We start from the raw sequence: 12567 nt of genomic DNA, 5'->3' as shown, positions 1-12567 counted from the left end.
CTTAGTGTTCCGGCGAAGGAGATCTGGTTGGCGGCCACCTTCTGTTGAAGAACAGAAGGTGGCCGCCAATCATCGAGGAGCGAATCATCTTGCGGCCGCAGTCTACTCTTCGTGTTCTAGCGGCGACCTTCTGGTCTTTGCGTTCCCGCGGAGCGGATCCTGTTGCGGCAACCTTCTGGTCTTAGTGTTCCAGCTCAGCGGATCCTGTTGCAGCAACCTTCTGCTCTTCGTGTTCTGGCGGTGCGGATCCTGTTATGGAAACCTTCTGGTCTTCATGTTCCGGCGAAGTGGATCCTGCTGTGCCCACCTTCTGGTCTTTGTGTTCTACCGAAGCGGATCCTGTTGCGTCCACCTTTTGCTCTTCGTGCCAGGGAGGTGTGGATTCTGCTGCGGCAACCTTCTACTCTTCATGCCAGGGTGGCGCGGAACCTGCTGTGGCCACCTTCTCCTCTTTGTGTTCCGACGGAGCGAATACTTTTGTAGCCACCTTCTGGTCTTCGTGTTCCGGCGGCGCGGACCGTGCTGCGACCACCTTCTGCTCTTCGTGCCAGGAAGGAATGGACTCTGCTGCGGCTGCCGTCTGCTCTTCATGTTCAAGCTGACCGGATCCTTTTGCGGACACCTTCTGGTCTTCGTGTTCCGGCGGGACGGATCCTGTTATGGCAATCTTCTGGTCTTCGTGTTCTGGCGAAGTGGATCCTGCTGTGCCCACCTTCTGGTCTTTGTGTTCTACCGAAGCGGATCCTGTTGCGGCAACCTTCTGGCTCTTCGTGTTCCAGTGGCGCGGATCCTGTTGCGTCCACCTTCTGCTCTTCGTGCCAGGAAGGCATGGACTCTGCTGCGGCTGCCGTCTGCTCTTCGTGTTCAAGCAGACCGGATCCTGTTGCGGACACCTTCTGGTCTTCAAGTTCCGGCGGAACGGATCCTGTTGCGGAAACCTTCTGGCTCTTCGTGTTCCAGTGGCGCGGATCCTGTTGCGTCCACCTTCTGGTCTTCGTGTTCCGGCGAAGCAGATCTGGTTGGCGGCCACCTTCTGTTGAAGAACAGAAGGTGGCCGCCAATCATCGAGGAGCGAATCATCTTGCGGCCGCAGTCTACTCTTCGTGTTCTAGCGGCGACCTTCTGGTCTTTGCGTTCCCGCGGAGCGGATCCTGTTGCGGCAACCTTCTGGTCTTTAGTGTTCCAGCTCAGCGGATCCTGTTGCAGCAACCTTCTGCTCTTCGTGTTCTGGCGGTGCGGATCCTGTTATGGCAACCTTATGGTCTTCATGTTCCGGCGAAGTGGATCCTGCTGTGCCCACCTTCTGGTCTTTGTGTTCTACCGAAGCGGATCCTGTTGCGTCCACCTTTGGCTCTTCGTGCCAGGGAGGTGTGGATTCTGCTGCGGCAACATTCTACTCTTCATGCCAGGGAGGCGCGGAAGATGCTGTGGCCACCTTCTCCTCTTTGTGTTCCGACGGAGCGAATACTTTTGTAGCCACCTTCTGGTCTTCGTGTTCCGGCGGCGAGGATCCTGTTGTGGCCAGCTTCTGCTCTTCGTGTTCCAGCGGCGCGGACCGTGCTGCGACCACCTTCTGCTCATCGTGCCAGGAAGGAATGGACTCTGCTGTGGCTGCCATCTGCTCTTCATGTTCAAGCTGACCGGATCCTGTTGCGGACACCTTCTGGTCTTCGTGTTCCGGCGGGACGGATCCTGTTATGGCAACCTTCTGGTCTTCGTGTTCTGGCGAAGTGGATTCTGCTGTGCCCACCTTCTGGTCTTTGTGTTCGACCGAAGCGGATCCTGTTGCGGCAACCTTCTGGCTCTTCGTGTTCCAGTGGCGCGGATCCTGTTGCGTCCACCTTCTGCTCTTCGTGCCAGGAAGGCATGGACTCTGCTGCGGCTGCCGTCTGCTCTTCGTGTTCAAGCAGACCGGATCCTGTTGCGGACACCTTCTGGTCTTCAAGTTCCGGCGGAACGGATCCTGTTGCGGAAACCTTCTGGCTCTTCGTGTTCCAGTGGCGCGGATCCTGTTGCGTCCACCTTCTGGTCTTCGTGTTCCGGCGGGACGGATCCTGTTATGGCAACCTTCTGGTCTTCGTGTTCTGGCGAAGTGGATCCTGCTGTGCCCACCTTCTGGTCTTTGTGTTCTACCGAAGCGGATCCTGTTGCGGCAACCTTCTGGCTCTTCGTGTTCCAGTGGCGCGGATCCTGTTGCGTCCACCTTCTGCTCTTCGTGCCAGGAAGGCATGGACTCTGCTGCGGCTGCCGTCTGCTCTTCGTGTTCAAGCAGACCGGATCCTGTTGCGGACACCTTCTGGTCTTCGTGTTCCGGCGGGACGGATCCTGTTATGGCAACCTTCTGGTCTTCGTGTTCTGGCGAAGTGGATTCTGCTGTGCCCACCTTCTGGTCTTTGTGTTCGACCGAAGCGGATCCTGTTGCGTCCACCTTCTGGTCTTAGTGTTCCGGCGAAGGAGATCTGGTTGGCGGCCACCCTCTGTTGAAGAACAGAAGGTGGCCGCCAATCATCGAGGAGCGAATCATCTTGCGGCCGCAGTCTACTCTTCGTGTTCCAGCGGCAACCTTCTGGTCTTTGCGTTCCCGCGGAGCAGATCCTGTTGCGGCAACCTTCTGGTCGTAGTGTTCCAGCTCAGCGGATCCTGTTGCAGCAACCTTCTGCTCTTCGTGTTCTGGCGGTGCGGATCCTGTTATGGAAACCTTCTGGTCTTCATGTTCCGGCGAAGTGGATCCTGCTGTGCCCACCTTCTGGTCTTTGTGTTCTAACGAAGCGGATCCTGTTGCGTCCACCTTTTGCTCTTCGTGCCAGGGAGGTGTGGATTCTGCTGCGGCAACCTTCTACTCTTCATGCCAGGGAGGCGCGGAACCTGCTGTGGCCACCTTCTCCTCTTTGTGTTCCGACGGAGCGAATACTTTTGTAGCCACCTTCTGGTCTTCGTGTTCCGGCGGCGCGGACCGTGCTGCGACCACCTTCTGCTCTTCGTGCCAGGAAGGAATGGACTCTGCTGCGGCTGCCGTCTGCTCTTCATGTTCAAGCTGACCGGATCCTTTTGCGGACACCTTCTGGTCTTCGTGTTCCGGCGGGACGGATCCTGTTATGGCAACCTTCTGGTCTTCGTGTTCTGGCGAAGTGGATCCTGCTGTGCCCACCTTCTGGTCTTTGTGTTCTACCGAAGCGGATCCTGTTGCGGCAACCTTCTGGCTCTTCGTGTTCCAGTGGCGCGGATCCTGTTGCGTCCACCTTCTGGTCTTCGTGTTCCGGCGAAGCAGATCTGGTTGGCGGCCACCTTCTGTTGAAGAACAGAAGGTGGCCGCCAATCATCGAGGAGCGAATCATCTTGCGGCCGCAGTCTACTCTTCGTGTTCCAGCGGCAACCTTCTGGTCTTTGCGTTCCCGCGGAGCGGATCCTGTTGCGGCAACCTTCTGGTCGTAGTGTTCCAGCTCAGCGGATCCTGTTGCAGCAACCTTCTGCTCTTCGTGTTCTGGCGGTGCGGATCCTGTTATGGAAACCTTCTAGTCTTCATGTTCCGGCGAAGTGGATCCTGCTGTGCCCACCTTCTGCTCTTCGTGTTCTGGCGGTGCGGATCCTGTTATGGAAACCTTCTGGTCTTCATGTTCCGGCGAAGTGTATCCTGCTGTGCCCACCTTCTGGTCTTTGTGTTCTAACGAAGCGGATCCTGTTGCGTCCACCTTTGGCTCTTCGTGCCAGGGAGGTGTGGATTCTGCTGCGGCAACATTCTACTCTTCATGCCAGGGAGGCGCGGAAGATGCTGTGGCCACCTTCTCCTCTTTGTGTTCCGACGGAGCGAATACTTTTGTAGCCACCTTCTGGTCTTCGTGTTCCGGCGGCGAGGATCCTGTTGTGGCCAGCTTCTGCTCTTCGTGTTCCAGCGGCGCGGACCGTGCTGCGACCACCTTCTGCTCATCGTGCCAGGAAGGAATGGACTCTGCTGTGGCTGCCATCTGCTCTTCATGTTCAAGCTGACCGGATCCTGTTGCGGACACCTTCTGGTCTTCGTGTTCCGGCGGGACGGATCCTGTTATGGCAACCTTCTGGTCTTCGTGTTCTGGCGAAGTGGATTCTGCTGTGCCCACCTTCTGGTCTTTGTGTTCGACCGAAGCGGATCCTGTTGCGGCAACCTTCTGGCTCTTCGTGTTCCAGTGGCGCGGATCCTGTTGCGTCCACCTTCTGCTCTTCGTGCCAGGAAGGCATGGACTCTGCTGCGGCTGCCGTCTGCTCTTCGTGTTCAAGCAGACCGGATCCTGTTGCGGACACCTTCTGGTCTTCAAGTTCCGGCGGAACGGATCCTGTTGCGGAAACCTTCTGGCTCTTCGTGTTCCAGTGGCGCAGATCCTGTTGCGTCCACCTTCTGGTCTTAGTGTTCCGGCGAAGGAGATCTGGTTGGCGGCCACCTTCTGTTGAAGAACAGAAGGTGGCCGCCAATCATCGAGGAGCGAATCATCTTGCGGCCGCAGTCTACTCTTCGTGTTCTAGCGGCGACCTTCTGGTCTTTGCGTTCCCGCGGAGCGGATCCTGTTGCGGCAACCTTCTGGTCTTAGTGTTCCAGCTCAGCGGATCCTGTTGCAGCAACCTTCTGCTCTTCGTGTTCTGGCGGTGCGGATCCTGTTATGGAAACCTTCTGGTCTTCATGTTCCGGCGAAGTGGATCCTGCTGTGCCCACCTTCTGGTCTTTGTGTTCTACCGAAGCGGATCCTGTTGCGTCCACCTTTTGCTCTTCGTGCCAGGGAGGTGTGGATTCTGCTGCGGCAACCTTCTACTCTTCATGCCAGGGTGGCGCGGAACCTGCTGTGGCCACCTTCTCCTCTTTGTGTTCCGACGGAGCGAATACTTTTGTAGCCACCTTCTGGTCTTCGTGTTCCGGCGGCGCGGACCGTGCTGCGACCACCTTCTGCTCTTCGTGCCAGGAAGGAATGGACTCTGCTGCGGCTGCCGTCTGCTCTTCATGTTCAAGCTGACCGGATCCTTTTGCGGACACCTTCTGGTCTTCGTGTTCCGGCGGGACGGATCCTGTTATGGCAATCTTCTGGTCTTCGTGTTCTGGCGAAGTGGATCCTGCTGTGCCCACCTTCTGGTCTTTGTGTTCTACCGAAGCGGATCCTGTTGCGGCAACCTTCTGGCTCTTCGTGTTCCAGTGGCGCGGATCCTGTTGCGTCCACCTTCTGCTCTTCGTGCCAGGAAGGCATGGACTCTGCTGCGGCTGCCGTCTGCTCTTCGTGTTCAAGCAGACCGGATCCTGTTGCGGACACCTTCTGGTCTTCAAGTTCCGGCGGAACGGATCCTGTTGCGGAAACCTTCTGGCTCTTCGTGTTCCAGTGGCGCGGATCCTGTTGCGTCCACCTTCTGGTCTTCGTGTTCCGGCGAAGCAGATCTGGTTGGCGGCCACCTTCTGTTGAAGAACAGAAGGTGGCCGCCAATCATCGAGGAGCGAATCATCTTGCGGCCGCAGTCTACTCTTCGTGTTCTAGCGGCGACCTTCTGGTCTTTGCGTTCCCGCGGAGCGGATCCTGTTGCGGCAACCTTCTGGTCTTTAGTGTTCCAGCTCAGCGGATCCTGTTGCAGCAACCTTCTGCTCTTCGTGTTCTGGCGGTGCGGATCCTGTTATGGCAACCTTATGGTCTTCATGTTCCGGCGAAGTGGATCCTGCTGTGCCCACCTTCTGGTCTTTGTGTTCTACCGAAGCGGATCCTGTTGCGTCCACCTTTGGCTCTTCGTGCCAGGGAGGTGTGGATTCTGCTGCGGCAACATTCTACTCTTCATGCCAGGGAGGCGCGGAAGATGCTGTGGCCACCTTCTCCTCTTTGTGTTCCGACGGAGCGAATACTTTTGTAGCCACCTTCTGGTCTTCGTGTTCCGGCGGCGAGGATCCTGTTGTGGCCAGCTTCTGCTCTTCGTGTTCCAGCGGCGCGGACCGTGCTGCGACCACCTTCTGCTCATCGTGCCAGGAAGGAATGGACTCTGCTGTGGCTGCCATCTGCTCTTCATGTTCAAGCTGACCGGATCCTGTTGCGGACACCTTCTGGTCTTCGTGTTCCGGCGGGACGGATCCTGTTATGGCAACCTTCTGGTCTTCGTGTTCTGGCGAAGTGGATTCTGCTGTGCCCACCTTCTGGTCTTTGTGTTCGACCGAAGCGGATCCTGTTGCGGCAACCTTCTGGCTCTTCGTGTTCCAGTGGCGCGGATCCTGTTGCGTCCACCTTCTGCTCTTCGTGCCAGGAAGGCATGGACTCTGCTGCGGCTGCCGTCTGCTCTTCGTGTTCAAGCAGACCGGATCCTGTTGCGGACACCTTCTGGTCTTCAAGTTCCGGCGGAACGGATCCTGTTGCGGAAACCTTCTGGCTCTTCGTGTTCCAGTGGCGCGGATCCTGTTGCGTCCACCTTCTGGTCTTCGTGTTCCGGCGGGACGGATCCTGTTATGGCAACCTTCTGGTCTTCGTGTTCTGGCGAAGTGGATCCTGCTGTGCCCACCTTCTGGTCTTTGTGTTCTACCGAAGCGGATCCTGTTGCGGCAACCTTCTGGCTCTTCGTGTTCCAGTGGCGCGGATCCTGTTGCGTCCACCTTCTGCTCTTCGTGCCAGGAAGGCATGGACTCTGCTGCGGCTGCCGTCTGCTCTTCGTGTTCAAGCAGACCGGATCCTGTTGCGGACACCTTCTGGTCTTCGTGTTCCGGCGGGACGGATCCTGTTATGGCAACCTTCTGGTCTTCGTGTTCTGGCGAAGTGGATTCTGCTGTGCCCACCTTCTGGTCTTTGTGTTCGACCGAAGCGGATCCTGTTGCGTCCACCTTCTGGTCTTAGTGTTCCGGCGAAGGAGATCTGGTTGGCGGCCACCCTCTGTTGAAGAACAGAAGGTGGCCGCCAATCATCGAGGAGCGAATCATCTTGCGGCCGCAGTCTACTCTTCGTGTTCCAGCGGCAACCTTCTGGTCTTTGCGTTCCCGCGGAGCAGATCCTGTTGCGGCAACCTTCTGGTCGTAGTGTTCCAGCTCAGCGGATCCTGTTGCAGCAACCTTCTGCTCTTCGTGTTCTGGCGGTGCGGATCCTGTTATGGAAACCTTCTGGTCTTCATGTTCCGGCGAAGTGGATCCTGCTGTGCCCACCTTCTGGTCTTTGTGTTCTAACGAAGCGGATCCTGTTGCGTCCACCTTTTGCTCTTCGTGCCAGGGAGGTGTGGATTCTGCTGCGGCAACCTTCTACTCTTCATGCCAGGGAGGCGCGGAACCTGCTGTGGCCACCTTCTCCTCTTTGTGTTCCGACGGAGCGAATACTTTTGTAGCCACCTTCTGGTCTTCGTGTTCCGGCGGCGCGGACCGTGCTGCGACCACCTTCTGCTCTTCGTGCCAGGAAGGAATGGACTCTGCTGCGGCTGCCGTCTGCTCTTCATGTTCAAGCTGACCGGATCCTTTTGCGGACACCTTCTGGTCTTCGTGTTCCGGCGGGACGGATCCTGTTATGGCAACCTTCTGGTCTTCGTGTTCTGGCGAAGTGGATCCTGCTGTGCCCACCTTCTGGTCTTTGTGTTCTACCGAAGCGGATCCTGTTGCGGCAACCTTCTGGCTCTTCGTGTTCCAGTGGCGCGGATCCTGTTGCGTCCACCTTCTGGTCTTCGTGTTCCGGCGAAGCAGATCTGGTTGGCGGCCACCTTCTGTTGAAGAACAGAAGGTGGCCGCCAATCATCGAGGAGCGAATCATCTTGCGGCCGCAGTCTACTCTTCGTGTTCCAGCGGCAACCTTCTGGTCTTTGCGTTCCCGCGGAGCGGATCCTGTTGCGGCAACCTTCTGGTCGTAGTGTTCCAGCTCAGCGGATCCTGTTGCAGCAACCTTCTGCTCTTCGTGTTCTGGCGGTGCGGATCCTGTTATGGAAACCTTCTAGTCTTCATGTTCCGGCGAAGTGGATCCTGCTGTGCCCACCTTCTGCTCTTCGTGTTCTGGCGGTGCGGATCCTGTTATGGAAACCTTCTGGTCTTCATGTTCCGGCGAAGTGTATCCTGCTGTGCCCACCTTCTGGTCTTTGTGTTCTAACGAAGCGGATCCTGTTGCGTCCACCTTTGGCTCTTCGTGCCAGGGAGGTGTGGATTCTGCTGCGGCAACATTCTACTCTTCATGCCAGGGAGGCGCGGAAGATGCTGTGGCCACCTTCTCCTCTTTGTGTTCCGACGGAGCGAATACTTTTGTAGCCACCTTCTGGTCTTCGTGTTCCGGCGGCGAGGATCCTGTTGTGGCCAGCTTCTGCTCTTCGTGTTCCAGCGGCGCGGACCGTGCTGCGACCACCTTCTGCTCATCGTGCCAGGAAGGAATGGACTCTGCTGTGGCTGCCATCTGCTCTTCATGTTCAAGCTGACCGGATCCTGTTGCGGACACCTTCTGGTCTTCGTGTTCCGGCGGGACGGATCCTGTTATGGCAACCTTCTGGTCTTCGTGTTCTGGCGAAGTGGATTCTGCTGTGCCCACCTTCTGGTCTTTGTGTTCGACCGAAGCGGATCCTGTTGCGGCAACCTTCTGGCTCTTCGTGTTCCAGTGGCGCGGATCCTGTTGCGTCCACCTTCTGCTCTTCGTGCCAGGAAGGCATGGACTCTGCTGCGGCTGCCGTCTGCTCTTCGTGTTCAAGCAGACCGGATCCTGTTGCGGACACCTTCTGGTCTTCAAGTTCCGGCGGAACGGATCCTGTTGCGGAAACCTTCTGGCTCTTCGTGTTCCAGTGGCGCAGATCCTGTTGCGTCCACCTTCTGGTCTTAGTGTTCCGGCGAAGGAGATCTGGTTGGCGGCCACCTTCTGTTGAAGAACAGAAGGTGGCCGCCAATCATCGAGGAGCGAATCATCTTGCGGCCGCAGTCTACTCTTCGTGTTCTAGCGGCGACCTTCTGGTCTTTGCGTTCCCGCGGAGCGGATCCTGTTGCGGCAACCTTCTGGTCTTAGTGTTCCAGCTCAGCGGATCCTGTTGCAGCAACCTTCTGCTCTTCGTGTTCTGGCGGTGCGGATCCTGTTATGGAAACCTTCTGGTCTTCATGTTCCGGCGAAGTGGATCCTGCTGTGCCCACCTTCTGGTCTTTGTGTTCTACCGAAGCGGATCCTGTTGCGTCCACCTTTTGCTCTTCGTGCCAGGGAGGTGTGGATTCTGCTGCGGCAACCTTCTACTCTTCATGCCAGGGTGGCGCGGAACCTGCTGTGGCCACCTTCTCCTCTTTGTGTTCCGACGGAGCGAATACTTTTGTAGCCACCTTCTGGTCTTCGTGTTCCGGCGGCGCGGACCGTGCTGCGACCACCTTCTGCTCTTCGTGCCAGGAAGGAATGGACTCTGCTGCGGCTGCCGTCTGCTCTTCATGTTCAAGCTGACCGGATCCTTTTGCGGACACCTTCTGGTCTTCGTGTTCCGGCGGGACGGATCCTGTTATGGCAATCTTCTGGTCTTCGTGTTCTGGCGAAGTGGATCCTGCTGTGCCCACCTTCTGGTCTTTGTGTTCTACCGAAGCGGATCCTGTTGCGGCAACCTTCTGGCTCTTCGTGTTCCAGTGGCGCGGATCCTGTTGCGTCCACCTTCTGCTCTTCGTGCCAGGAAGGCATGGACTCTGCTGCGGCTGCCGTCTGCTCTTCGTGTTCAAGCAGACCGGATCCTGTTGCGGACACCTTCTGGTCTTCAAGTTCCGGCGGAACGGATCCTGTTGCGGAAACCTTCTGGCTCTTCGTGTTCCAGTGGCGCGGATCCTGTTGCGTCCACCTTCTGGTCTTAGTGTTCCGGCGAAGGAGATCTGGTTGGCGGCCACCCTCTGTTGAAGAACAGAAGGTGGCCGCCAATCATCGAGGAGCGAATCATCTTGCGGCCGCAGTCTACTCTTCGTGTTCTAGCGGCGACCTTCTGGTCTTTGCGTTCCCGCGGAGCGGATCCTGTTGCGGCAACCTTCTGGTCTTTAGTGTTCCAGCTCAGCGGATCCTGTTGCAGCAACCTTCTGCTCTTCGTGTTCTGGCGGTGCGGATCCTGTTATGGCAACCTTATGGTCTTCATGTTCCGGCGAAGTGGATCCTGCTGTGCCCACCTTCTGGTCTTTGTGTTCTACCGAAGCGGATCCTGTTGCGTCCACCTTTGGCTCTTCGTGCCAGGGAGGTGTGGATTCTGCTGCGGCAACATTCTACTCTTCATGCCAGGGAGGCGCGGAAGATGCTGTGGCCACCTTCTCCTCTTTGTGTTCCGACGGAGCGAATACTTTTGTAGCCACCTTCTGGTCTTCGTGTTCCGGCGGCGAGGATCCTGTTGTGGCCAGCTTCTGCTCTTCGTGTTCCAGCGGCGCGGACCGTGCTGCGACCACCTTCTGCTCATCGTGCCAGGAAGGAATGGACTCTGCTGTGGCTGCCATCTGCTCTTCATGTTCAAGCTGACCGGATCCTGTTGCGGACACCTTCTGGTCTTCGTGTTCCGGCGGGACGGATCCTGTTATGGCAACCTTCTGGTCTTCGTGTTCTGGCGAAGTGGATTCTGCTGTGCCCACCTTCTGGTCTTTGTGTTCGACCGAAGCGGATCCTGTTGCGGCAACCTTCTGGCTCTTCGTGTTCCAGTGGCGCGGATCCTGTTGCGTCCACCTTCTGCTCTTCGTGCCAGGAAGGCATGGACTCTGCTGCGGCTGCCGTCTGCTCTTCGTGTTCAAGCAGACCGGATCCTGTTGCGGACACCTTCTGGTCTTCAAGTTCCGGCGGAACGGATCCTGTTGCGGAAACCTTCTGGCTCTTCGTGTTCCAGTGGCGCGGATCCTGTTGCGTCCACCTTCTGGTCTTCGTGTTCCGGCGGGACGGATCCTGTTATGGCAACCTTCTGGTCTTCGTGTTCTGGCGAAGTGGATCCTGCTGTGCCCACCTTCTGGTCTTTGTGTTCTACCGAAGCGGATCCTGTTGCGGCAACCTTCTGGCTCTTCGTGTTCCAGTGGCGCGGATCCTGTTGCGTCCACCTTCTGCTCTTCGTGCCAGGAAGGCATGGACTCTGCTGCGGCTGCCGTCTGCTCTTCGTGTTCAAGCAGACCGGATCCTGTTGCGGACACCTTCTGGTCTTCGTGTTCCGGCGGGACGGATCCTGTTATGGCAACCTTCTGGTCTTCGTGTTCTGGCGAAGTGGATTCTGCTGTGCCCACCTTCTGGTCTTTGTGTTCGACCGAAGCGGATCCTGTTGCGTCCACCTTCTGGTCTTAGTGTTCCGGCGAAGGAGATCTGGTTGGCGGCCACCCTCTGTTGAAGAACAGAAGGTGGCCGCCAATCATCGAGGAGCGAATCATCTTGCGGCCGCAGTCTACTCTTCGTGTTCCAGCGGCAACCTTCTGGTCTTTGCGTTCCCGCGGAGCAGATCCTGTTGCGGCAACCTTCTGGTCGTAGTGTTCCAGCTCAGCGGATCCTGTTGCAGCAACCTTCTGCTCTTCGTGTTCTGGCGGTGCGGATCCTGTTATGGAAACCTTCTGGTCTTCATGTTCCGGCGAAGTGGATCCTGCTGTGCCCACCTTCTGGTCTTTGTGTTCTAACGAAGCGGATCCTGTTGCGTCCACCTTTTGCTCTTCGTGCCAGGGAGGTGTGGATTCTGCTGCGGCAACCTTCTACTCTTCATGCCAGGGAGGCGCGGAACCTGCTGTGGCCACCTTCTCCTCTTTGTGTTCCGACGGAGCGAATACTTTTGTAGCCACCTTCTGGTCTTCGTGTTCCGGCGGCGCGGACCGTGCTGCGACCACCTTCTGCACTTCGTGCCAGGAAGGAATGGACTCTGCTGCGGCTGCCGTCTGCTCTTCATGTTCAAGCTGACCGGATCCTTTTGCGGACACCTTCTGGTCTTCGTGTTCCGGCGGGACGGATCCTGTTATGGCAACCTTCTGGTCTTCGTGTTCTGGCGAAGTGGATCCTGCTGTGCCCACCTTCTGGTCTTTGTGTTCTACCGAAGCGGATCCTGTTGCGGCAACCTTCTGGCTCTTCGTGTTCCAGTGGCGCGGATCCTGTTGCGTCCACCTTCTGCTCTTCGTGCCAGGAAGGCATGGACTCTGCTGCGGCTGCCGTCTGCTCTTCGTGTTCAAGCAGACCGGATCCTGTTGCGGACACCTTCTGGTCTTCAAGTTCCGGCGGAACGGATCCTGTTGCGGAAACCTTCTGGCTCTTCGTGTTCCAGTGGCGCGGATCCTGTTGCGTCCACCTTCTGGTCTTCGTGTTCCGGCGAGGCAGATCTGGTTGGCGGCCACCTTCTGTTGAAGAACAGAAGGTGGCCGCCAATCATCGAGGAGCGAATCATCTTGCGGCCGCAGTCTACTCTTCGTGTTCTAGCGGCGACCTTCTGGTCTTTGCGTTCCCGCGGAGCGGATCCTGTTGCGGCAACCTTCTGGTCTTTAGTGTTCCAGCTCAGCGGATCCTGTTGCAGCAACCTTCTGCTCTTCGTGTTCTGGCGGTGCGGATCCTGTTATGGCAACCTTCTGGTCTTCATGTTCCAGCGAAGTGGATCCTGCTGTGCCCACCTTCTGGTCTTTGTGTTCTACCGAAGCGGATCCTGTTGCGTCCACCTTTGGCTCTTCGTGCCAGGGAGGTGTGGATTCTGCTG

This window comes from Festucalex cinctus, chromosome 19, assembly GCF_051991245.1.
Source record: "Festucalex cinctus isolate MCC-2025b chromosome 19, RoL_Fcin_1.0, whole genome shotgun sequence".
Lineage (NCBI taxonomy): Eukaryota > Metazoa > Chordata > Actinopteri > Syngnathiformes > Syngnathidae > Festucalex > Festucalex cinctus.
This window is presented reverse-complemented; position numbering follows the sequence as displayed.